Genomic DNA, 26,187 nt, shown 5'->3' with positions numbered 1-26,187 from the left:
CAACAGTCAGGATACTACTAAGCCCAGAATGATGGTGGAAACTATAAATAAAATTTCAATTTTGCTGTCAAAGAAGTACATCTTCTAGATAGCTATAGGGCAGACCATTAAACACGTGCCTGGGATATGGACGGGAGGGGAAAGCAACGTATCACAGACAAAACCACAAATGGAAAGGATATTTCATTTCTTTGCTTCTTTCCAGTATTTTAAGGCAAGCTTTATAACCTGCTAAAAATTGTTTGATTTCTTTGAGCCTGCCTGGTTATTTTCTGAGCAGATGCTATCTCAGCATTAGATAGTTAATGTAAACAGACCATGTTTTAACTGGTCCCCAGATGGATCAAATGTTCTTCCTTCCCTACAACATACTTCTAACAGGCTAGAAAATATGAAATATGCAGGACATAACAGAATAAAATTATTTTTTTTTCTGACTCAGAACAGCTTTCTTATGCCTGGAGGGGGGAAAACAAAAGACTGACCCTCTGGCACAACAATCCACTGTAGGCCTAAGCGTGTCCACTTCCCTTGATGACCCTTTGACTCCTTGCTCCATCTGACTTTATTCTATCTTCTTTTAATTACAAAACATTGAATGGAAAAGTAATAGGGTGTGCAGAGATCCTGATTCAAAAAGCAAAATGGTTTCAAGCATGCCTCCATGTAGCATCTATTAGGAGCCCTTTAGCACAGCTGTGACTTTTTCTGGGCTCACAACTGCCCTCCACAGCTAAGTATGTCATCCAAAACAAAAATTAGCTTTGTCCAGGGTGTTCATGATAGATGTTGCATGCATGCTTGCATCCACTCTAAATCACCATTTATTTATTTGTTTGTTTGTTTGTTTATTTAATTATTTAAAAGATTTGTACAGCCGCCCATCTTACACATGACTCTGGCTGGCTCACAACAATGAAACCAATAACTATAAAATCATAAACCATAAAATCAAAAAACAAAACAGAAACCCGGAGCCTCAGTCATCCCTTAGCCCCACAACCAGCTCCAGATATTCCCATTCTATCCCAGCGCCTGGGTGAAGAGCCAGGTCTTGATGGCCTTCGGAAAGGCTAAGAGGGTGGGGGCCTGCCAAATCACCAGGGGGAGGGAGTTCCACGAGGCAGGGGCAGCCACGGAAAAGGCACGCTTCCGAAGTCCACAAGATGGCAAGGTTTCAGGGGAGAGACCTGGAGCATGCCTACTCTATCTGATCCAGTAGGACAGGCAGATACTCTCAGGGAGAGGCAGTCCCACAAATTTTGCCTTTCAAATCTGGGTCTCTAGCCCTGGAAAATAAGAACGGCAGGCATCACTTCCAATGCATCACTTCCAACTGCTCAGGAAAGAAAAGGGCAAAGGGAAAATGTGGAGGCCTTCTTAGCTGGTTGGGACTTGGTGGGGAGTGGGGGGGAGAATGAGGAGCCTTCCCAATTCTCCTTCCAGTAAATGGGTGTTTGGTGACCAGAATCATCCACAATGTGCCCATTTGATTAACAGGCAAACCTCTATGGCAGCCATTTGGTGAGAGAAGCCACAAGTTCCCAATTTTCAAACGTGGCAGCAAGGCTTCTGAAATTAGATCAAGGACCATATGTTGCTCTCTCTAATCTGTGGAAGGTCTCCAAAGAATGGTTAGATTCATGTCTCTTTAACAGCTGAGACGTATTTAATGAAATCTAGAATATTCTCCTCATGTTGCGCAACACATGGCATTCTTTCCCATTCTTTTCCTTCAAAACACCTGCCTCCACAGGTCGCATAAAGATTAGAAGGAACACAATGTTCGCAAGTTATTTCCTTTCCTAATCTGCAGCACACTTTTTTATTTGGAATGAAGGGAGGGGCTGCATTTTTTCCCCTCTTTACATAAGAGTCAGAACAGTGCACGTTTAAAAATCAAAACAAAAAAGTAGGACTAATTTAATATATTTCTTTATGCAAGATGCAGTGATGGCCATTAGTTTAGATGGCTTTCAAAAGGGACCTGGACAGACCTGTCAGTAACTATCTGTCCTAACTTTTAGTAGATCATCCTTTTTAATAGATCATCCAACATTTAACAGAATCTGCACGGGCCATGGTAGATGTGCTGACGCCCTTTATAAGTGGGGCAAAATGACATCACCGAATTGCGACTGTGGGGCTGAAAAACAAACTATCCAACATGTAGTGACAGAGTGTCAAAACAGAGCCTATGGTGGAGATTTTGCTGATTTCCTGGCTGTGACAAATGAAGCAAGAAATTGTATTTGTAATCTAGACACATGTCTGTAATTTTATACTCAACATTTTATACCTTGTATTTTATCTCCTGTGTTTTTATTCTATTGAACAGCAAAGTGCATGTGCCATATGATAAATAAATAAATAGATCATCCTTTTTCAGAGTCAGTATATCACCAGGTACTTGAAAAGGCACTGTGTGCTTCTAGAGATAACGAACTCTGTTGGAAAACTAATATTAGAATAGACAGTGATCTGAACAAACAAAACAAATCTTACATAATCTGGTGAATACCCAATACAGTCCACGACAATTATTCCACCTCCAAGGAACTCGGGTTAGTACACATAATCTCAATGTTATTTTATCAATGCAACAATCCTGTTAAGTAGCTAAGGCTGAGAATGACTGACCCATATAAGTTTACTAAGTAGGAAAATCACTGGTTCAGTTTCCGAGATACAAATAAGCTATACTATTTTTGTGTATCCAAGCCTTCAGACAAACAGGCCTCCTTGCTTTTCGAGTTCAAAAGGATGCTTTCTTAAGATCACAAATTCCCCCCACCAAGTCTTCCGCTCCAATACATACTGAACATAACTTAATAATACAATCAAACAGGAAGTTGTAGCAATAATGCTAAAACAATAGATCAATTGTGGACCGCTAAGGTCACAGCAGCAGGACTGTAACCTTGACGTTCCAAGTTAAACAGCAAACAACAACTAAGGATTAAGCACGCCCAGTACCGGAAGATCTCTCAACTTCTAAAGAAAATCTCTACTATTAAGCAGGTATTCAAACCTTGGCATCCATTTCAACATCAAAACTGGGAGTGTGGTAGGAAAGACGACAATGAATTCCTTAGGAGGAAATCTAGCTGTTAAAATGAGAACTGACTTGGTTCTAGAGAGACCGCAAGGAACTTGGGAAATGGAAGAGACTGTTTGCCGAAGTCAGTGACAGTATGCAACACAGACTGCTCTATGGCTGGGTGCATACAACTCATTAAACCCTATACTCGGGTTCACAAAGCACAATTCCTATCATTCTCAGAACATGATCCACCGAACATGCGATTAGCCCATATCACACCACCCTGTTCTAGTGTATTGTGGAAACCAGCTTTTGAGTTCCATGGAGTTCGCTTCCAAATTAAGTAGGCATATAGTTACAGAGTTCAGTATTAAATTTAATAGCGTATTATCCAGAGGGATCCCTCTTATCATCTTAAATTATTGCCTGCCTTAGGGATTGGCAACCAGTGGCCTCTGTTCTGAACACAGTCCCCAGAATTAGCTCTAGGTTTCCCTGTTCAAGGAAGACAGGAGACAGATGGAAAATTATATATAAAGGAGGTGGAAAGTCTTTTTCTTCTCATTCTCACAGTGCTGTCTACCTTCATGCAACCTGCCAAGTTATTTCAAGCAATTTAGAGTAGAAGCCAGTGAAAAAGAAAAGAGACACAGCCTTGGACTTTCTAAAAATGAAGAATCCACCAGAAAAAAGGGACAAACTCCATCACCGAAACCCACCACTCAAATATTCCTATAATTATTTAATGCATGATAACAAAACTGTATGATTTATACAACAATTTATATTTACTTGTCTTCTTTCCTGCAAGAATCTCTTTGCAATTCTCTTTTCTTTCCTCACTCTCTTTATGGTTTGGTTTACATAACAATTTTCATCAAGTTACTTAAAAACCCAGTGGCTGCATTTGCCCAACTTCCTAAACCTGGTGATCTTAATCCTTGTTAGTTTTTTATGGTTTAATAACTATTGCACAAACTCAACTCTTTTGATTGTTTTATGCTCCAATAAATTGTCCCAACCCTAAAAATGGGTTATTAAAAGTGCTGTGTGAGCACAGTCTCTCTCTCTCCTTCACACACACAAAAATTCGTCACTTTTTTTTTTTCAAGGCCTGATCAATTGTTCTATCTGCCATAAGACGATAAAAGTGACTTCTGGGGGAGGTACATTTTTTCTTGAGGAAAGATGCCCAGAGCCAATCTGGCCACATAGGCCACTCTCAGCCCCACTGCAGCTGCACACTAAACTTTAGTCATTATAATTCCAAAGAGAATGGCGGGGGGGACACTATTAGCTCTATCTTATGAGCTGAAATATTTCCACTGTTAGATCGGTGATAGCTTAGCATGAATAAATGCATCACGTCATCCTTGTGAAATTCTTACTGCTAGATGGTTCCCTTTGGTTATGATGTTTGAAAAAATGGCATGGGGGGTCTCCCACCAGGTAACCTGACTGAAGCTAACTTAAAGAAACAGCAAAGGCATCCAAAAGGATACAGCAGAAGAAAAAGGCGGCAGATTTAAGTGTAATTCTTGATTCCTCTTGGAAACAAACCAGCCGTTAGGTTTATTGTAGGGGTAACAACCACACCTTGTTCTTTTTTTTTAAAAAATGTAATACTCCGTTCAGGCGGGGTTGTGATTTTCATGAGGAACGCAGGTATAGGGAAGGGAGGCTTAACCCTCCTCCCTCAATCCTGACAACAGCTTCCCTTGCCCAGCTGGAGGGAGGAACCCCACGTGTTTGCACCCAGACCTTGTTGTTCAAGAAAGAGGCTTCCAAGTTCCTCCCGGGGTTTATTATGCCCCCCATACCACTCTGTGAAGGAACCACGGTGGTTGCTAATGAAGTTGGCCCATTTCTGAATTCATGTTCGCCCAACTGTTCAGCTAAGTGCCTGCTTCTCCTCCACTTGCCAACTTAATTAACCACCCACTCACATAATCACTTGCTCACGCACCCGAAACACACAGACTTTCCGTCCGCTTTCCTATTCAGTATTGTGTGCAATTTAATTCTTCAACGTTTTCAATTCAGTTCCTGCTCTTGTAGCCAGCTGCTATTAAAAAGAGGTCACCAGTTCCATCTTCCCTCCCTAAGGGCTCTGGAAGCCTTTGCATGGCACCCTAAATGCTTTAGTGTGAGCTTCCATGTGCCTTGCGTGGAACATCTGATTGCTACGTTAGCTGGTAAGTTGCACGCATGAAAACATCCAACGGAGACAAAAACTGTCTGTCTTTCATCTCTACGTAATGATCTTTGAGTCCAGATGCAATTCACACGGTGCCTTGTTTAGGGTTAATGCAGACTTTCTACATGTGGGTGTCTTTCAGATGTGGATCACTACTCCCAGAATTCCCCATTCAGCACAGCCGAGACTGAGAATTCTGGGAACTGAAGCCCACACATTGGGAGAGTGTGCCAACTGAGGAAGGCTGGCTTCATTTGTGTGTGAACTCAGCCAATGGAGTTGTTAATCATGTTTTATCGTTTAGTGCACTCTGTGAATAGTCAATTGTGGCTAATTCAACAAGTCATGGTTAAACAAACCATTACTTTCTGCAACATATAAACCAGGTCACATGATATATCTAAATAATGTTGCATGAAGGTCTTTATGAATAAATTAAACTCCTTTATATTGATTCAACTACTGATCCATTATATCAAAAGAATCACTTTTCCTTTTAGCTCAGTATGACCTAGTCTCTAAAACAATGGCAGCTTTCACCCAACATGCTTAACCTGAACTATTGAATCGATCGAATTATCCATTCAGTCGTATCCAACCCTTGGCAATTCCATAAGCCAGCTCTCTCCAAACCTGAACTATAGAATTAATCACATTTTCTGGGTTCCATTAATCAATTAACTAACCAAACAGGCTGCCTTCTCACAACTTGTTAATCCACAAATAAAATAACCAAGGTTCAAAACTCAGCAAGGTATTCATGTTGTAGAGATCTTTAATTGATCTGGTTAAGCATATTGTACAAACACAGCTTCTCATTCCAGCCTAATCTCCAATCTGCGGGAAATCTAACATCACTGTACAACATTATCCAGGGTTGTTGTAAAACACTTGGTCTGATCTGCAGTACGTCTCTTTATGGGTATATACTTACTCGGCTGGGGAAGATAAGGCCCTGACAGGCCTTTGGGAGCACAAGTACCCCATAGCTGAAACACAGAGATCTGCTATACTGCAAGTAAAGCCTCAAGTATAAGGCTTAGTTCATAATGAGGGAGCTGTATAGGCTTGAGCAGTTGTTTTTCAACCTTCTCAAGCTAGCTGGGGAATTCTGGGAGTTGAATTTATTTATTTATTTTCTATCCTGCCTTTATTATTTTTTTTAATAAATAACTCACAGAGGCAAACATACCTAATACACCTTCCTCCTCCTATTTTCCCCACAACAACCACCCTGTGAGGTGGGTTGGGCTGAGAGGGAGGGACTGGCCCAGGGTCACCCAGCCGGCTTTCAAGACCAAGGGGGGACTAGAACTCTCCGTCTCCTGGTTTCTAGCCTTAACCACTGGACCAAACTGGCTCTCATTCCTGTTCCATGCATCTTCAGGCTGCCAAGGTTGAGCAACACCAGCCTAGAGCATAACAACATTTCGTCCGTAGCAGTTCAGTGACACTAAAGACTAAGACTGCTTCCTGCCATGATTTTGCTTCGATTCTATGAGTAGGATGCTTTCCTGCTAAACGTTGGTTTCTTGCTCGTTTCAGCAATTTCAGCATTCTCAAATTGGCCAGTATTTCCCTCTTGTTGCATGGTCATTGCTGTCTCAGCTACATAAATCTGAGCATTCCAAAACTTAAACTGGTGCACTAAAATAAAAATGTTTCTTTTCATGACCCTTCCCTTACATTTTCTCTTAATGTTAAGAAGAGAACACAGGCTCCTGTGAATTGTAACACTATACATTTGAAGCCTTATTCATATACGGTTTGGGACCTGTTGCCTCATTAAACATTCCATTCCCTTCAAAATGGGGCACCTCCTTTCAAGCCAATGGGGCAATGCATTTGATCTGCGGGGCTCAAGGTACCAGGGAAGTAAAAATATGCAGAACATGAAAAAAATAGAAAGGCAAATGCGATACTTGGACTGGGGAAAGGAAAACCCCCCAAATTGGAACATTTTCAGACAGAAGAAGCCAGTCGGGCCGCACTGAATCTCCCCATGCTAATAGTACTGGTGAGATAATGAAGCTTAAAGGCAGGGCTAACCGTCCCCCCATGCCACTCGCCTTCCTATTTTCCTAGATATTTTTGTTTATGCTCCTGTTCACCCTTCCCACACCAACACACTGAAAGAGTGCTTCCCTCCACCTGGTAACAAAAGTCTTGGCAAAACACACTCATGCACTCACATACAAAGTCCTGCAGTTCAGCCTTAAGTAGGAGACGCCACAACTGACAATTTATCTTTCAGTCCCCTGCCTCTATTCCTCCCACATCCACTTTCCAGGACTTGTCACTGATTAATTAATTAAGTACTTTTATGGAACATCAGAAACAACTGAATCAAATTTAAATTATTGCCTCCATCTTAGCTGAGCTCCAAATTGTTCTGAGCAACAACGGATGACGGTCTACGCTTGCTGGATGACCCTCAGTGAAGGAGAGTCCATTTCCCTCGTCAAGTAATCCATGGTTCAGTTGCCCTTAACACCAAGACTTACCCTAAGGAATTAAAAATATTTTTTCTGGTCTAGCTCTTGATTAGAGGGGTCTAGATGAGTGGAGAATCTTTCTGTGCTTTAAAAAAAATATTAATGCTGAAATTACAAGATCTCTCTATTCACAGGGATATAATATCTAGCAGGTTCTAATTAAATGTGGGTTGAGACCAGGTAAATCCAGTGAGATCAGCAGGAATTAGTAACTTCACTCGTGCTTATTTCGATGGTTTGGCTTTGACTGGTCTGATCCAGCGTTATCTGGGACTGCAGCCCCATTCTAGTGCTCAGGGCAGTCTATTTATTCTGCTGCAAGTACAGGTGGTTGTTTCCAGCCCATGTTAGGAGAACTGCTTTCCCTCTCGAATAGCAGAGTGGCCACGTAACTCTGTTCTACCTGCTTAAAGACAAAACTTAAGATGCATCTGTATAAATATGGCACAACAGTTTAGCGCAATCTTAAAATAAAAGTACAAGCTGATTCCTGATGACTTTCTGGATATGCCCCTGTAGCTTTCCTGGCAACAATATGGAAGTGGTTTGCCACTGCCTTCTTCTGAGAGTTCTTCTCAACTTCTGGGTCCTACAGCACTGCAATTTCCAAGCACTAGTGTGGTGTATCCCTACTTCGTGTGATCTGATGAGGTACTGCAGTCTCCTACTAAACAGGACAATGGAAGGTTGAAGGCTATTCTCCATGTTAGCTTTAATTTAAGGAAGAAATCTGTATCTTAAAAAGCAAAATGCTGAGGTCAAATAATGGAGGACAGAGATTAGTTCTTTACCTATGAGCTTTCATACGGCATCTGGAAAAACCACACCTGGATTATGCTACCATCTGTAGGCACCATCAACGTTGGAGGACAAGCCAGTAAAAATTCCAGAAGTTCAAACCAGGCAAAATCTTGTATTGATTTTTTTGGGGGTGGAGGGGAGGGGAGAGAGAGATAAATTCCCTCTTCTACCATTTGGCTTCTACTGTTTTCTTTTTGAAATAAAAACCAACTTATAAGTGATATATATGCAAGCTAGCATGTTTATTTCTATTTTCTGTTTAACAAAGGCTTACTGTATTCAAAGTTTAGGACAGAGTCAAGGACCTGCTGAATTTAATATTTTCTAAAAGAGATTATTAACTATTGTGCTTATTTTTTTATTTTTATTTTTTTGTAACAGCAATCCTAGATGTATCCTAATATCCCCATAGTATATCATTGAATCTTTTCCAGTTAACAATGCACTTCTAAACACATTGACTCAGAAATAAGTTACAGAGTTAACACTTTATTCTCAAGGAGGAAGACATAGACATAATCTCCTATGTTCTATCTAACTAAAAGTAGGATCAAATAGACTTTGTAGCAGTAATAACATGCCAACATTTTTCTCCCTCTCACAATTTTGCTTAAGATCTTACACATGAAAATTTGGAGAAACCCAAATGTTTGCTTACTATTTTATGAAGTTTTGTCTGATCCTAATAAAGATATTGGCCAACTGAAGATTTTTGTATTTTTCATATGAACCACCACAGCTTCTTTTCAGTTTTGTGTACCAATTCACAAAGATGGTGGCATTTCTAATTAACCAGAAGGCAATCAGACCAACAGGTTGGTTCAATATCATATCACCATTTCCACAATACCAAAACACTAATAGTATGGAATATTAAACAATCTACACTCCAGCCTCCTCCAACTTGGTTTCTTCTAGGTGCTGGGAATGCAATTCACAGAATTTCCAACAAACTTGGCCAAAGGGAAGGCTGGGCATAGGAAAGTTGTATATATAGCAACCAGTGTAAATGCAAACCCTAGCATTCACCCCTCTGCCCCCCACCCCTGTTCCACGGCCATGCTACCAAAATTCATTGGCAAGCTGCTGCTCTTCAGTAATGTAGTATTTCAGTAGACTGATTACACACCTAAAAAGAAAAGCAAATAACTGAACATTTCACATCAGCAACATACGAATTAACCTGGCCAAAAATGAATCACTTGCCTCTGCAAGTACGAAACAATACATTCTGGCTTTCACTTCCATTTCGGTTACCCATCCCACCAGGTCCAGCAGGAGGGCACATCACAGGTTCCATCTGCTAAGGAGTCCCATCTGACAGGACCCAGAAGGGGAGCCTTTTCTGCTGGGGTACCCGCCCTGCAGAACATCATCCCCTCTGGGGTGAGAGTGGCCCTGGCCCTACTGATTTTCTGGGAAATCCCTTAAAACTTGGTTGTGTCAGCAGGTCTGGGGATCCCATGAAAGTGGGAAGCTCATGAAATGGCTATTCTGTATGTAAGATCTCGAAGGCACTCTCCCATGGTCTTAGTTATATTTTAATTTAATAGTTTTTTAAAGTTTTATTTTTAATTGTTCTGTTTTTATTGTGTGCCGCCCAGAGTCGCATTCATGAGATAGGCAGCTATATAAATTTGATAAATAAACAAATAAACTGCTTGCCACATACAGCGTATGATGGAGAAGAATCCAAGACCCATGCCAACAGACCAAGAAGTGTTACAGTCCCTAGAGGTATTATTTTTGTTACAGGTCAGTGCTGATACAGCCTTCTCGTTTGCCAAATAAGAAGTCTGAAAAGGAACTGGGCAAGGGTCGAACACACCTCAACGACAAGAATGCAGTACTCACACATATAAACAAGATACACTTGCCTGTACTGGAATTAACAGACACACATCCGCCCCCGATGTACGTGTTTTGGTGAATCCACAAAAACCAAACATACCTTCCCTGCAATCTAATGCATTCATCTCTAGAATGGTATTCTGGCAACAAGATTTATCATGTTCTCAGATAGGAGCTTGTGGTAGCATGTCTACAGCACTGGTAGTTGCTTTGGTTAGGAATGCCTTATATTGCCCCATATTGCTGAAGTCAGTCAACACCAGTTCTCCAGCACTTGGGCTGAGGTTCTTCCCATTCCACCTGAAGAAGTGAGGATATGGTCCGAGATCATCTGTCTGAAGCCTACTTTCCAAAGCCTTTGTTAGTATCACAACCTGGGACGTTTTTTGTTTCTTACAACTCCTCTATTGTGTATTACAGCTTCTGACGGAGAGAGGTGCATGACAATCGTTATGCGCAGCCCTGGGCAAGCTCTAAGCTTTATAAAAACATTAGTATTATTATACTAACAACAACAATTGGAAAAAAAATCCAAGTTCTATCAATTCTACATCACCATCATTTGGGAAAACTCTAAAGGATGTGATCATAACTGCCCAGAGTTGCTCTCTGAGTGAGATGGGCAGTGACTAAATTTGAAATATAAAATAAATAAATAAAAATTAAATAAAAAACCAGCCTGATGAAGGTTCAGTTACCACGAGATGAAGATTCAAATGATGGGGACATGGAAAACTAGGGTTGTGTGTAAACAGAATGGAACACGCTTCCTGCTGAAAGGGTTTGGTGCTGGCCCTATTGGTTACTTATATGATCACACTCATCCTTCCTCACTGCTGGTTGTGGCACTCTCAGTCTTAAGAAAAACTGGGTTTGTTGCACTGCTAAAGAGCTGTAAGGGTATAATGCTTCACAAGCTGATAAGGATTCGGGGGTTAGTTCTGTAAACTGCCACCTGTAACTCCTCTGTTATTAGTGAAAACAACTGCTTCCTCATCATTAGAAATAAACTAAAAAAGAAATCTCTGTGTTAATGTAAAGGAGGGGTAAGTTGGTTGGTTTGAAAATGGAAACAGTTCAGTTGCTGAAATTCTTGTAACCCCATCCCTATTTTCTTAGTTTCTTCCTCAAGAGACCGAAAATTGGGCTCGGAGAAAGAACTAGTTTTAGGCAGAGGCTAAGAGACTGACAAAGAGAGTACATACCTCCAGGGTCGTTCACAATGATGGTCCATGACTTAAAAAGCACAGGTATGGCCAGCCAGTCAAAGCCACGCCCCCTTTTACTGCATCACGTGCACTGCACGCATGTCAAGAGGGCCAGGGCTTCGATCATCCAGTCACACCAGCCATTCTGAAGCCAGGGGCATCACTGCAGACACTCCTGCGTATCTTATGCTTAAGTTTTTGCAGCGGAGATTATGCCAAAATGATGTCAGGATGCAAACTCTATCCTCATATATTTGTACCTCAATGTCTGACACAAGTACATAAATTGAAGTTTTTGTAACATAACGTATGTTTTGCCACTCCCCCCCGCCCCCAACATCTCTGACCTCAACAGCCTGATAAGACACTGTCCTAACAGTCAGAAATCACGCTGAGACGAGGAGTAGGTCTCTAGTGTGTATTAGGTAAAGGTAAAGGTTTCCCTTGACATTAAGTCCAGTCGTGTCCGACTCTAGGGGGCGGTGCTCATCTCCGTTTCAAGCCGAAGAGCCGGCATTTGTCCGTAGACACTTCCGTGGTCATGTGGCCGGCATGACTACACGGAACGCCGTTACCTGCCCGCCGAAGCAGTACCTATTCATCTACTCACATTGGCATGTTTTCGAACTGCTAGGTTGGCAGGAGCTGGGACTAGCCACGGGAGCTCACCCCCTCACGCGGATTCGAACCCCCGACCTTCCAATCAGCAAGCTCAGCAGCTCAGCGGTTTAACCCGCAGCGCCACCACGTCCCTGTGTTTATTACTGCTACATAAAACAGAATCCTAACAAACTGAAGAAGCATGGGAAAAACCCAGACAGATAAACCCCAAAAGTCAAGGCGGGTCTGATCTGTGTCTCTTTGAATGGCTGCTCAACTCCTCCCTACTACACATGCGTTTTCCCCCCTGGATAGGGGCCCCCTCCTGCTCGCCATCAGTACTCATGACATCCACAGCATTGAGGCTGAGCAGCAGAGACATCAAAGGGCCACTGTCTACGAACCATTCCCTACTGAATACGCCCAGAATATGGGAAGAACTGCATTACTGACTTTACAGGATCACTCTTACCCTGCAGCCTCTTGCAATCTGGTATTCTTCTAGATATGCTATTCCCAGCTACTGCCTGGGAATTACAGAATTTGTATCCAAAACAGCTGGAAAATAGTATTTTTGGAGGCCTATTTTTGTACCAATTGCTTAATTTTTTTTAAAAAGGTTACATTAAAGCTCTGCATTCAAACATGCCGACCTGGTTCCTGAACTAACTCATTTTCCTGAGTCACATCAACCAATCCAAGGGACTAGGGTCTGTAGAAACAATGCCAAGAAAAACAAAAAGAAAAAACCCCTCTGAGATTAACATTAATCAAACTTTGCACATTTAAGATCCAGCAGCTGCATTTGTATACTTAAAAAGTTTTACTGGGTTTTTTTATTGTTAGGGTTTTTCAGTGGCCCAGCATATTGGGCAAATCCAGTTTTTGGGGTTCATTTATGATTTGATGTATTGTATGAACCCAGCATTTAGGTTAATTCAGTATCTCAGTAATGTTGAGTCTATTGTGGGAACCCAGCCTCCAGCTGTCTTTGGGGAATGATGCAAGGGAGATCGGATTCGTATCTGTTCTTTCGTGTGAATGTACTAACATCTCTGACAGAAGGCAATATTTCCCTTTTAACGCGATTTTATGTGCAACGTTCAGCAAATCCAGAATGTTCACTGTAGGCTCTCATTTGCTGAGAAGAGCTAATGTTATAAAACCATTGCAGTAAACCAATCCAGAGTGCTACCTCTCCCCCACCACGTAGGTGGATCGGTAGCAATTAGCTGAAGATAGAGTTGCCTCTTTTCTTTGATGTGGTCGGCTTCAGGTTTTCTCAACAATTAAGTTCCACTGGTCTCAGCTGGAAGAAATCTGATTCCACACTACTCTGCTTTGTGCCTGATGGTTACAAATCACAAAGCTATAAAAATGCTGCACTTCCTCCCTCCCTGAGATAAGAGTAAACTGCATTTCTCCTGGAATGAGTCCTGCCTTTTGACAAGGTTGCTGGACTCTAGGATTTAAGGGGAAAACAAAAAGTCCTCAAGTAAAAACAAAGTGCTAAAAACAAATTAGAATTCAAAAAGAAAAGTAAGATCCTATTTCTAACCACACTCTTTTCTTTGATGAATTCAAGTAATGTATTTACCTCCACCCTCTCCCTTTTATTTGGGATGTACCTCCACCTACACAGGAATCACCATGAAATGACTCTTTCTATGACCTTGACTCCCATGTTTTTTGGTGGATTTACTCACTAGAAACATTCTGTCCTCAAAGACCCAAGGAACACAGACCTCGGGAAAACTAAAAAGTCACAGGTATTTTTGAGGACTTTATGTAATTTATTGACAAGATCTATGGATAAGAATTCTCCCAGTGAATCTTATGAATGGTTTATTTCACCTAGTATTAATGCTATAAGGGCCATGCAACCCAAGCCACTGCTGGTGCAGGAAACATCCTCAGCAGATGGTTCTCTAGCCTCTATTGAAAACCTCCAGCAATCAAGAAGCCACCCACTCCCCACACAGCTCAGTGGGGCAGCAGCTGCTTTGTATGCAAATGGTCCTAAATTCAATCCTAGACAGAACTGACAAATAATATAAATTTAACTAACAGACGGATGGATGGATGGATGGATGGATGGATGGATGGATGGATGGATGGATAGATAGATAGATAGATAGATAGATAGATAGATAGATAGATAGATAGATGCCTGAATCCCTTCCACGTCATAGCCAAAACCTCCATGGAGTTAATTCCATCCTGCTGACCATCTTTATTTACTTTCTCTATCCCATTCCAAATTGTCTATGCTGTTCTTCCAGGATTGCACAAAGAACTGTTGAGGATCTAAGTTTGCTTTCAGGAATGCAGAAGTATCATTTCTAAAAACAGTAACTTAATGGGCCACTCATAACCTTAGGTCAGTTCAGCCTTCTATGAAAAACCCAGCCATAGTCTTAGTGTGATGGTTAAACCAAGTGCTCGGGTTAAATTATGTATTTGGCCACTGCACTTTCCTTCCCAAAATGTGTATGCTGCCAATTCATTGGTGCTTGCTTAACCTGGGCTTCAAGTTATAACATGCTGTGTGAAACTAGTCGTTAAGCTTCCCTGAATCATTTCTACATGTTGCCATGGTGGTTAAAAATTTTAAAGGCTTTTTAATCATCAGACTGGCCACTCTTAACTGGAAAGAGTTCTTCAGGATCTCAGGCAGAATTAGCCTTCCCACATTGTCATGCTCAACTTAAAGCTCTCAATACCTCGTTTAACTGCCCCACCATTTGCTCCCAAATTCAATTTTTGGCACATGACAACAGTGAATATATGGAGAGTGGTCATACTGGAATCTTAAGAAAGGATGCTTAAAATTAAATCCTAGAGAGTTCTATGGAAAAGACTGCATTCCTATAGAGGGTGATCTGGGAGTAAGTCTTAATGAGCTCAATGGGCCTAATTTTGAATAAACGTGTCTGTAATTGTACTCATCTCCTTAGCAAACCAGCTTCAAGCTGCAGTGATATAGGGAAGAATTTGGCAATTTTTTTAAAACCAGGGGCAAAAAATATCAGCAGTGTGGTATTTATCATCAGACAGGGCTACACTGCTAGAGAAGCAGCCATTATGTTCGAGAATGTGGGGTTAAAAAAGTTGGGTTTGGTCCTCACTTTGGATTTCAGGACAAACCTAATAAAACAGAACTGAAAGGAATATTTCCAAATATATTTAGAATTTCCTAAACCACTCAATTTTGCTGCTGAAGTCAGCTTCAAATTTATATTCAAAATATATAGTTTTACTTTTTTTTTAACCTTTAGCTTGTTAGCACTCCTATTATTTTAGCTTCAATTACTTTAAAAAGTGGGAAGAGCCAGTTTGGTGTAGTGCTTAAGGGACCAGGCTAGAAACTGGGGGGTTGTGAGTTCTAGTCCTGCCTTAGGCACAGAGCTAGCTGGGTGACCTTGGGCCAGTCGCTCTCTCTCAGCCCTGGGAAGGAGGCGGCCAGGACAAACCATATCCAAAATCTTGCCAGGAAAACCGCAGGGACTATTCCAGGCAGTTGCCAGGAGTCAAGACTGACTTGAAGGTGTGCACACACACAAACGCACTTTAAAAGGGAAGAATACACACACACACACACACAAACACACAATCTTAACCAAAAAAGCCAAGAAGTAATATATTTAGTTAATTTTATGATCTGCCCTTATCCATGTAGCCCATTTTAGTTTACTGAGTTTTACTATGTATTGATCATTGACCACAATAAAGATTTTCTTTTGTCTTCTTCGAATTAGTGGGGAAACATATATCTATCAAAAAAAACGGTAATAACCCATTTTTCATGAAACAGTCACGCAGAGTATATAACACACTCTCAAGATATTTTTCAATTATATTATTAAAAAAAGATTCTCAAACAATGGTCTAAACAACAGTCGTCAACAAACCTGCGTTCTCTGTTCCTGCACCTGCCCTATGGAATAGTCTCCACCCAAAGATGCAGGTAGCCTTAACTCTGTTAACCGTCAGGGAAACCTTGAAAACCTGGCTTTTCCCTCAGGTGTTGGGACCAGATTGTTGGTTGAGACTGGCATGTATGGGAATATGACTGTGAGATCATTCTTAGGGGCCTCAGTTATATTGTAATATTGAGGATTTTAAAAAAAAAAATACAATATTGTGTTTTTATATATCTGTTGTAAGCTGTCTAAAGTCACTCTGTGAGATGGGCAGCTATATCAATTTTATAAATAAATAAATCCAATCAAATAAAATGAGACAGTGACATAATACAGTTGCAAAAAATCATGTTACTGAGATCCATAATAATCCAAAGATTCATATACACTGGCTGCATTTACACAATACACTTACCCTAATTCCTAAATTAACCTATGTTCTTGATTTATGTAGAGTATCTAACCATAAACCAAATGGGACGTGTTAGCACAAACAAGTTAAACTACCCCCAAAAAACCCCCTCTAACCACAGTTAAAACTAATAAAGCTTAGTATCTTGTGTGAATGTAGCTAATAGGTCTTCCACTTGATTTGATTAAGCATATCATGTAACTGCAACCTCTTTCTTCTTCCTTTCCCTTTCTATGCATTTGAAAGAAGCATGGAAACATTATTCTTTTAAATGGTCTTTTTAGTGTATTGAGATTTTCTGTTCGCCGCTCAGAGTTCTTTCTGGTATATCAGCAGCTATGTAAGTTTGTTTAATAAATAAAAATAATTAAAACTAGCACTTTCAGCAAACTGAAGTCTGTTGCAGCATCCAAATGCAACAATATGGCTTGCTCCTTGAACAAACTACAGTATGCTGCACATGGACCCTATACCAGCTGTGGTTTCGCTGCAACTTAGAAAACGAAATGTCTAATCAAGATGGTACTCAGGAGCACCAATGCACCCAAAAATACTCCTGGGAATTTGGTGGCCATTCTCGCCCTACCTCCACTTATTAATTTTTGGGTTTAACGATTCCTTGACTAAAAGCAAATGGGAAACTATCTACTAAAAACCAAAGCATCGCTTTCCAGGTTGATCTTTATTCAGAGGCATTACCCACCTCCCCACACCCCTGTAGTCATTTCTGGAACATAAACAAGTTGGGAGGCTACAGACCAATGTTTTGTTTGGAACTATGCCCAAGTCCTCAAAAAACAAAGGGGGGGATATAAGAAACATCTAGGTTGTGTGTGTTGGTGGGTGGGTGGATGGATGGGTGTGGAATGGGAGGGAGTAACTTCACCAATTTGTCTTCTAGTAAATGGATCACTTCTGATGAGGTCATGTCCCCACTTAATCATTGTGTGAGTACCACAACATGTTCTCCTCATTCCAGATGTTCTTCTGCCCCAAAGTTCATCTTTCTTTGATCAAATATTCTTGATTGCATAAACTAAACTGTCATATGTCAGCTATCAAATATATTCAATAACAAAATTTCACTGCAAACCAGCTACCACTCATCTACTTCTGAATGAATCTCCTATCAATTCTCAAATTCCAAAAACATGGGTTGCCAAATATTTAATGTCAATAGAAATAGCAATTCAAATTTTTGGCCAATTATTTCCACAAATATTTGACTGGATAGGCCACTTCCAAAAAGTCTTCTGGGATCAAAACTGGGATGGAGAATTTTGGCAAAGAATGTGGTCCATCTCTTTCCTGAAAAAATAACAGCGGCTTAACAACACAACTTAAAATGGCCACCATCACCCACAGAACGGTAAGTAAATTACAAAGGGTGATGCCGATCTCAAGCAAGATTAGTTTTGGTAATACAAGCTGATGCAGGCCAGAATGTATGATACAGGCCACAATCAAATTAAAATGCCTTACAAGGCATTATTATTCATCCAGAAAATGCATTTGCCTTTGTCTCTTTCGCATTGGAAATGCTGAGAATCAAAATATGCAAGCAATATCATAAACTAAGTAAGCATGTTATTTTTCAAATCTAAACCTTGTCTTTGCCATGAACTCACCAGCTCTTCTTCAACTAGTCACCATCTCTTAGCATCTCCCCACCTTTCCATATGTGATACAGGAATGAAAAGAGATGGGGTTATGACTGCAGTAACCACCTATGACATTTGCAAAGGGTAGCAAACATTTGTCTCATATCACAGTATAATGGTTCCAAAAGATATATGAGAAGCAACTTTCTATTTTAGATAGAATGAGAAAAGCATGATCAGGCTTTTCCCACTCGTGAATCATGGGACAAGGTGAATTAAGAACGATCTACCTGGGGTTTTCTGAACTGCTACCTGTTTTTTTCCCCATCTGGGCTTGGTGCATCCCTCCTCCAACTTGGCTGAGGAGGATGAAAGTGGCCATTTGGGCACAGTGCTACACAGCCTCAGTTCTTTATCTCTAAAATGGGAATAGTAATAAAATGGCCTGGGTTGTAAAGCATGCTAAAAACGTAACACATAAAGGGTAATAAAGAATTGATAAAGAATAAAAAAGATTGCATTTAACTTACCACTGGGGCTAAGCTACTGAAATCTCGTATAGTCCTCAACAAGGCGGCGGTTAAATTCATCCCAAGCACCAAATCCATTTGCAGTCAGGAACGTTGCAGCTTCCTTTCATCTGCTGCTGGAAGGCTCCTGAATCAGCTGCAGGCAAATGAAAAGGAAAAAAAAACGCTAATGAAGCTTCCATTTCCAATTCATTCTGCTATCTGAGTTGGGAGGTCAACAATTCACCCAAAGCAATTCTCCCAAAAGATTTTTTTGTCTTGTCCTCCTCTTCCCCTCCACTGCAAGAGCCGCCTCCTTCCTACTGATGGCAGTTCAGCAGATGCCGTGGAAAGACCAACAAGCTCTTAAGAACTAGCATTTGTTGTTGATGCCACTCCCACATCTACACAAAAAGGTTATGAAAGAGCCATTTCATTTCATTTCATTTTTTTAATGAAAACATTTATTGCTGTATTCCATTTTCCAAGCCCAGGTTCTCCATCTTCATCCGCAGAAGCAAAGTGGGAAAGGAAATATAATAAATCCAGTACAAACTGTTTGTACTGTACAAATTGCAGAACTTAGCACATACTCCTAGCTGTAACACAATGAGGCTGCTTAAACTGTGTCCCTGTCCTTTCTTGCCAATCAGTGATGCAAGAAGCTGTCTTGAATCCAGTTTCATAACAGGTTCTCAACTCACCACCTACTCACACAGGAAAACCCTTTCTATTACCAATCAATCCAACAACAGTATTCCTTTTTTTTTTTTTTTTTTACCATTATTACAACAATCCTAGTCTCTTCTGGCCCAATACACAAACCTGCCTGCACCCATACACTTTAATAATGTAATACTTTGACTGAATGCTCAAAGTTGTGGAGGCTGGATCCATTTGGGTTGAACGGAAGCAACAAAGAAGCTTCGCTGGAGGAACAGATGCTGGAGACTAATAGGAGAGGGAACAGTTAACCATTTGGTCTACCTGAAAACTTAAAGAACTGTAAAACAGAATTGCATAAGCTCACATCTTGTCAAGCTATTCTTAAGCCTTCTCTACCTATTACATTTCAAAATGGATGTGGATGAAGGAACTTGTAATCCCACAGATCTAGAGGGCACTAGGTTCCAAGTCTAAAGTATCATTAATATCCATACAGGTTTTTTTTTCATTTGTCACGTGCTCTAAATTCTGAATTCTTTCACTTTCATACACTATAATTCACCCTGAATCAGAACATTGAGGCTGAGGGGAAAGCAACAGCTTGATGATGGACCCAAAGTCAAGTCTGAGTTTAGATCCAAATCTCCCAGCGCCAACATGTTATCTTTTGGCCCAAGCTGGACTTTCAGAAAAGCAAGGTGTCAGGAATGAGATATCTATCGCCATGCTGGGACTCACTGCCTGATTAAGACCAGGAAAAGTTGCTCATGTTCAGCATCAAGTGGATCAACTCAATAAAATAATGGGAAACCAGGAATCTGCTTTCTGTCATTTAGCTGACCTTGGCCAGATAGCAAGTGTACATAGTCCAGTATGTGTATCCCAACTGGCAACAAATCTATCTCCTACCTTTTTGGCTGGAGATAGCAAGGATCAAATCTGAGACATTGGGCAGGCAAAATGTGCTCTACCAATGGACCACAGCCCCACCCCTTTGCATCAGTTGGCAAACACAAATTTAGAAACACGTTATCTAGTAAAGAAGCAAAAAAAGCAAAGCATACAACCAATCAGCCATGTGGTTCAAAACACTCACATACAGCAACGGTTCCAGGTTTCAATCTTGGTTTTCCTGAGCATCCCACTGATTAATTCTGCAAACCAACATAGCACAGCAGTGGGGGTGAACTCTCCTGATAGCTTCTTCTTTGGAAAACAAATGTTTATGTTGTTATCCATTTTTTGCCTCCAAGAAGCCTACCAAGTCCGTCCACAGATTAGGTATATCCCATCCTAGAATAGTCCTGACTCCAAAGTTAATTGATAGAGAGAAAGAACAAGAGAGGAAGAGATCAAAGAAGGCAGGAGAAGAATTCCAAAGATCACAGAAAGAGGAGGGAGGGAGGGAGAGAAAGAAAGGCAAGAGAAATAAAGTGCGACATACAGCACTTTCATTTTTCTTTTCCAGAAGTTTCATTCTTAGGTGGAAAAAAAAATCCCCTACCTAGAATACCTGCCTGCCAGACGAGAACAGTCTCCTGTAATATTCATAGCAAGCCAGAAACTCGGCTCTCTGAATCTTGAAATCATTCACTAAGAATAATGGGAAACATCAATTCCCCACAAGGGACCTCGCCTCCTGTTAGCATACAAAGGTGGCCACGTGCCCCTGATCACCAAAAGCACATCCCCTGACTCATCCGAACCACAGGGTGAATTGCGGAGAATGGTTTCCTCTCCGTCCAAGCCCTGTTGGGTGTTGTGCATTATACATGGGACGGAGTGGGGTATCCTGCTTGCTTTGATGGAAATTCCAACCCGAGCTCAAGTTTGCTCAGCACTGCAAGGAGGCAGCCAAATCTGTCTTTGAGTCAGCCCTCAATTATACACAGAAGGAAATTAGTCAGGAGAACACAGCACGTGTTTTGCAATGAGTAGCTGTTCAGGCTCTCATGCAATGCTGCTTCTGACAAATGCAAGATCCTGGCAATGCCCAAAGCCCAGGAAAATTCCATAGACCGAAAAAGAAAAAGAGTATGGGGGAAGCAAAGAGGAAGAGAGAAAAGCAAAGAGGGTGATCTGTAAAAGTATAATGCCAGAAACCATTTTCAAGTTGATCTCATTCTGGAGCCTGTTTGTTTCTTTATTCATTCAATTTGTATAGTGGCCCATCTCACATATGTGATTCTAGGTGGCTTACAACAATTAAAAACAGCAAGAACAATAAAAAATATGAATAAAAACAACAAATGCACAACCACACTAAAACCACTACTAAAAACGCGATTAAACACAAAACGTAATCACAGCAGGTAAATACAATCAATACATCCAATTCAGTATGATCTGAGTTGAAACACTATGGAGGGTTAGGGATGGTAAAGAACGGAAGGACAAGAATTCTCTCTTACACGCACACATACATACAAAAAAAGAAACTAGGTCCTTTCTCGTGCGTGACGAGAAAAATAATTGGACGGAATACAATCAGCTACTGGGGTAGTGGTGGTGAAATTAACTCCTTTCAGGATTTGTTAAAATATAGAATGAAAGTTCTTCAGCTTTTCTTGAATCACCACATTCTCCTTGGATCACAAAAATTATCAACTGGATAACCGAAGGAACAGCAACTGCAGCAACCGCCAGAAGGTAAGTGCACCCTCCTCTGGAAACAGAACCAGATCACCTTAGATTGCTTCATAAAGGATAAAATCACCCCAAAACACTGGGGTTGGGAACTGCGAACATTGGGGTTGGGAACTAATGTGCACACAGGAATTGTTCTCTGGACTCCAGGGGAAACACACATCCATGAAAAGCTGGCCAGCTCTGACTCCAAGCTCTCCTCTTGAGCAAGTAAAGAGTGGCAGATTAAATGTCATCAATATATCTACAAACTGTGTTCACGCATTTCAGCTGTTTCTTGAATTAACCCATTTTCCTAGGTGGCAGCACAGAAATATAGAAAACTCTTTACTGCCATCTAACGATCAGATTTTACAGTCCAGATGTAGTAGCCCTACATTCTCAGGAAATAAACATAGTGAGTGCATGCAATCCCATGGCTTACAATTCACGGAGGATGTTTACTATGAGCCATTATATGAGAGAAAGAGAGAAGTGCAAAAGGTACCAGAATTGGACCAGAGATATCACCTCACTCAACCATGGAGCTCACTGGGTGCCTATGGTCCAGCCCCTCTCTCTTAGATGAGCCTTCGTCACAAGATTGCTACTGTGGGGATAAAATAATGGGAGACTGATCCCACGTAAGCTATCTTACATCTCTAAAGAAAAAGCAAGATATAAATTTGCAAGCAATAAATAAATAAATTGGTATGCCACCCTCCATTTTTTGTCTGCTAAAGTCAACAACAGCAATCAAGAATATGTGGGAGAAACTGAAATAGTAAAATAATTCTTGGCATTCAAATATTGAATAATAGCTCTGATAGGCTCTTCTCTATGTGAGAGGGAGTTCTGACTGGACACTGGGCTGTTATCAGACAATACTACTAGTTAACACCTGTACGGGGCACATACAGAAGACCTCACTGCCTACATCCCGGAAAGTCTAATTGGTTTTGTAGGTGTCAAAGCATTAGGCATCACTTTTGTTGTTGTTCAGTCGTTAAGTCATGTCCGGCCCTTCGTGACCCCATAGACCGTAGCATGCCAGGCCTTCCTGTCCTCTGCTGTCTCCCGGAGTTTGCTCAGATTCACGTTCATTGCATCAGTGATGCTATCTAGCCATCTCAACCTCTGCCGTCCCCTTCTCCTTTTGCCTTCAGTCTTTCCCAGCACCAGGGTCTTCTCCAGTGAGTCCTCCCTTCGCATTAGGTGGCCAAAGTATGTGAACTTCAGCTTCAGTATCTGTCCTTCCAATGAACAGTCAGGGTTGATTTCCTGTAGGATGGACTGATTTGACCTCCTTGCAGTCCAAGGGACTCTCAAGAGTCTTCTCCAGCACCACAGTTGGAAAGCATCAATTCTTTGGCAGATATCACTACCCACTTCGGTGGATATCACTACCCACCCCTTAAAAAAAAAAAAAAGCCAATCCTCTGAACATAGATGAAAGTTGGATGAAATTATTATACTTGAGTCAGGAAGGAGGGGGTCAAGAGAAACACAAAAAAGGCTGCCTGTCTCCAGCCCACAACCCATAAAGCTGGAATGTACTAGAGGAGCCAAACATTTATATCTGTATTAGTCAGCTCAAGTTCATGCTAACCTCATTGACTAAGAGAATGAGTAGCACTACAAATAGCTGTTTTACTCACACCTGCTGCTAAGATAAATCCTCATTTTGTCTAACTGATACTGAACTAATGGAAGAGGATGTTAATTTTATAGATGAAAAACCAGAGGTTTTTTTCAGCATTACAAATCTTTTTAGCATTCCACAAGTATTATTTTCCAGGATTCCCCTTGGGCAGATTAAAGCAGAAACATTCCTTCTCCATTTTCCAAGCAGTATGTCTACCACACATAGAAAATGTTCTTTTTATTCTGATCTAAATAGATATTGTTGTAAGATAGCAACAGGATGCCATAGAGATGGAGATTTCTAATTTCAGAAATTATTTGAAAAGTTCTGGCCACTATGGTTGTGTTATCAGCTAGAATTCAAAGCACTCTGCACTGAATCTGGAAAGTAAGTGGCATATAAATATTTTTATTTGATAGAACAGTTTGCTTTTATTTCTGTTTATTTCTGTTATATTTCAACTTGCTAATTAGGGCTTTGTTGTCTCAAGAGAAAAGTAGCATATAAGTAATACATTCGAATTAAATTAGACTAAAATCAATTCTGTCTTATGGCCCTGTAGACCTTAGTTTCAGGAACAGTCCTCACCCCCAGAAAAATGCAGTTGTTTGTCCCCATTGTGTTTCTTGGCAACACTTTTATTTTTAAAAAAAAACAGAGAAAGCACTAATTTTCTTTCTACTATAGTAACAGACTGGTTACAATGAGAATTATTTTTATAGTCAGTCTGACTAACAAGTCCTGCTTCAGAGACTTAATGTGACAGGGTAAGCAAATAATATCTAAAAGCAAAGTCACCAAGTTTTCAGCTACGCCCTCCCTCTCTCCATAGCTCTGGCTTCAACAGCAGCACAGTTAGCATGCTGGAATCAAGACAGAGTAACAAAACAATGGAGATACCCTTCCGTTCTTCAGCAAAGGATTGTTACCTTGTCGTGGTGCTGGAGCTTGAGCACCTCAGTGATGCCATGAGCTAAACCGTGAAGGGCCACCCAAGACGGGAAGGTCATGACAGAGAGGTCAGACTAAATGCGATCCCTGGGGAAGGTAATGGCAACCCACCTCAGTATTCTTGCCGTGAAAACTAAATGGATCAGTACAACCAGAGATATGTCGGTATACCATCAGAAGATGAGACCGCCAGGTCGGAAGATGGTCAAAATGCTACTGGGGAGGAACAGAGGATGAGCTCAACTAGCCCCAGACGTGATGACGCAGCTAGCTCAAAGCCGAAAGGACGGCTAGCGGCCGACGGTGCTGGTGGTGAACGGCGAATCCGATGTTCTAAGGATCAACACACCATCGGAACCTGGAATGTAAGATCTATGAGCCAGGGCAAATTGGATGTGGTTATTGGTGAGATGTCAAGATTAAAGATAGACATTCTGGGCGTCAGTGAACTGAAATGGACTGGAATGGGCCACTTCACATCAAATGACCACCAGATCTACTACTGCGGACAAGAGGACCACAGAAGAAATGGAGTAGCCTTCATAATTAATAGTAAAGTGGCTAAAGCAGTGCTTGGATACAACCCAAAAAACGACAGAATGATCTCAATTCGAATTCAGGGCAAGCCATCTAACATCACAGTGATCCAAATATACGCCCCAACCACAAATGCTGAAGAAGCTGAAGTAGAGCAGTTCTATGAGGATCTGCAGCACCTACTGGACAACACGCCTAAAAGAGATGTTATTTTCATCACAGGAGACTGGAATGCTAAGGTGGGCAGTCAAATGACACCTCGAATTACAGGTAAGTATGGCCTGGGAGAACAAAACGAAGCAGGACACAGGCTGATAGAATTTTGCCAAGACAATTCACTCTGCATAACAAACACTCTCTTCCAACAACCTAAGAGACGACTTTATACATGGACTTCACCAGATGGACAACACCGAAATCAGATTGATTACATCCTTTGCAGCCAAAGGTGGCGGACATCTGTACAGTCGGTAAAAACAAGGCCTGGAGCTGACTGTAGTTCAGATCACGAACTTCTTCTTGCACAATTTAGGATCAGACTAAAGAGATTAGGGAAGACCCACAGATCAGCTAGATATGAGCTCACTAATATTCCTAAGGAATATGCAGTGGAGGTGAAGAATAGATTTAAGGGACTGGACTTAGTAGATAGGGTCCCGGAAGAACTCTGGACAGAAGTTGGCAGCATTGTTCAGGAGGCGGCAACAAAATACATCCCAAAGAAAGAGAAAACCAAGAAGGCAAAATGGCTGTCTGCTGAGACACTAGAAGTAGCCCAAGAAAGAAGGAAAGCAAAAGGCAACAGTGATAGGGGGAGATATGCCCAATTAAATGCAAAATTCCAGAGGTTAGCCAGAAGAGATAAGGAATTATTTTTAAACAAGCAATGTGCGGAAGTGGAAGAAGACAATAGAATAGGAAGGACAAGAGACCTCTTCCAGAAAATTAGAAACATTGGAGGTAAATTCCAGGCAAAAATGGGTATGATCAAAAACAAAGATGGCAAGGACCTAACAGAAGAAGAAGAGATCAAGAAAAGGTGGCAAGAATATACAGAAGACCTGTATAGGAAGGATAACAATATCGGGGATAGCTTTGACGGTGTGGTCGGTGAGCTAGAGCC

At 41.1% G+C, this 26,187-nt stretch overlaps 1 long non-coding RNA gene across 1 annotated transcript in view; it reads right to left on the bottom strand.

Annotated features, from left to right (window-relative positions):
- Positions 1–26,187, bottom strand: part of LOC134501188 (uncharacterized) — a 75,220-nt gene that overhangs the window by 17,444 nt on the left and 31,589 nt on the right. Inside the window, exon 2 of the long non-coding RNA XR_010068317.1 lies at positions 18,662–18,797. This is a non-coding gene — a long non-coding RNA (uncharacterized LOC134501188). The remainder of the gene's footprint in view (positions 1–18,661; positions 18,798–26,187) is intronic.

This window comes from Candoia aspera, chromosome 7 (assembly GCF_035149785.1).
Source record: "Candoia aspera isolate rCanAsp1 chromosome 7, rCanAsp1.hap2, whole genome shotgun sequence".
Taxonomy (NCBI): Eukaryota; Metazoa; Chordata; class Lepidosauria; order Squamata; family Boidae; genus Candoia; species Candoia aspera.
The sequence above is the reverse complement of the archived record's forward strand: the minus strand, read 5'-3'. Positions and strand labels throughout refer to the sequence as shown.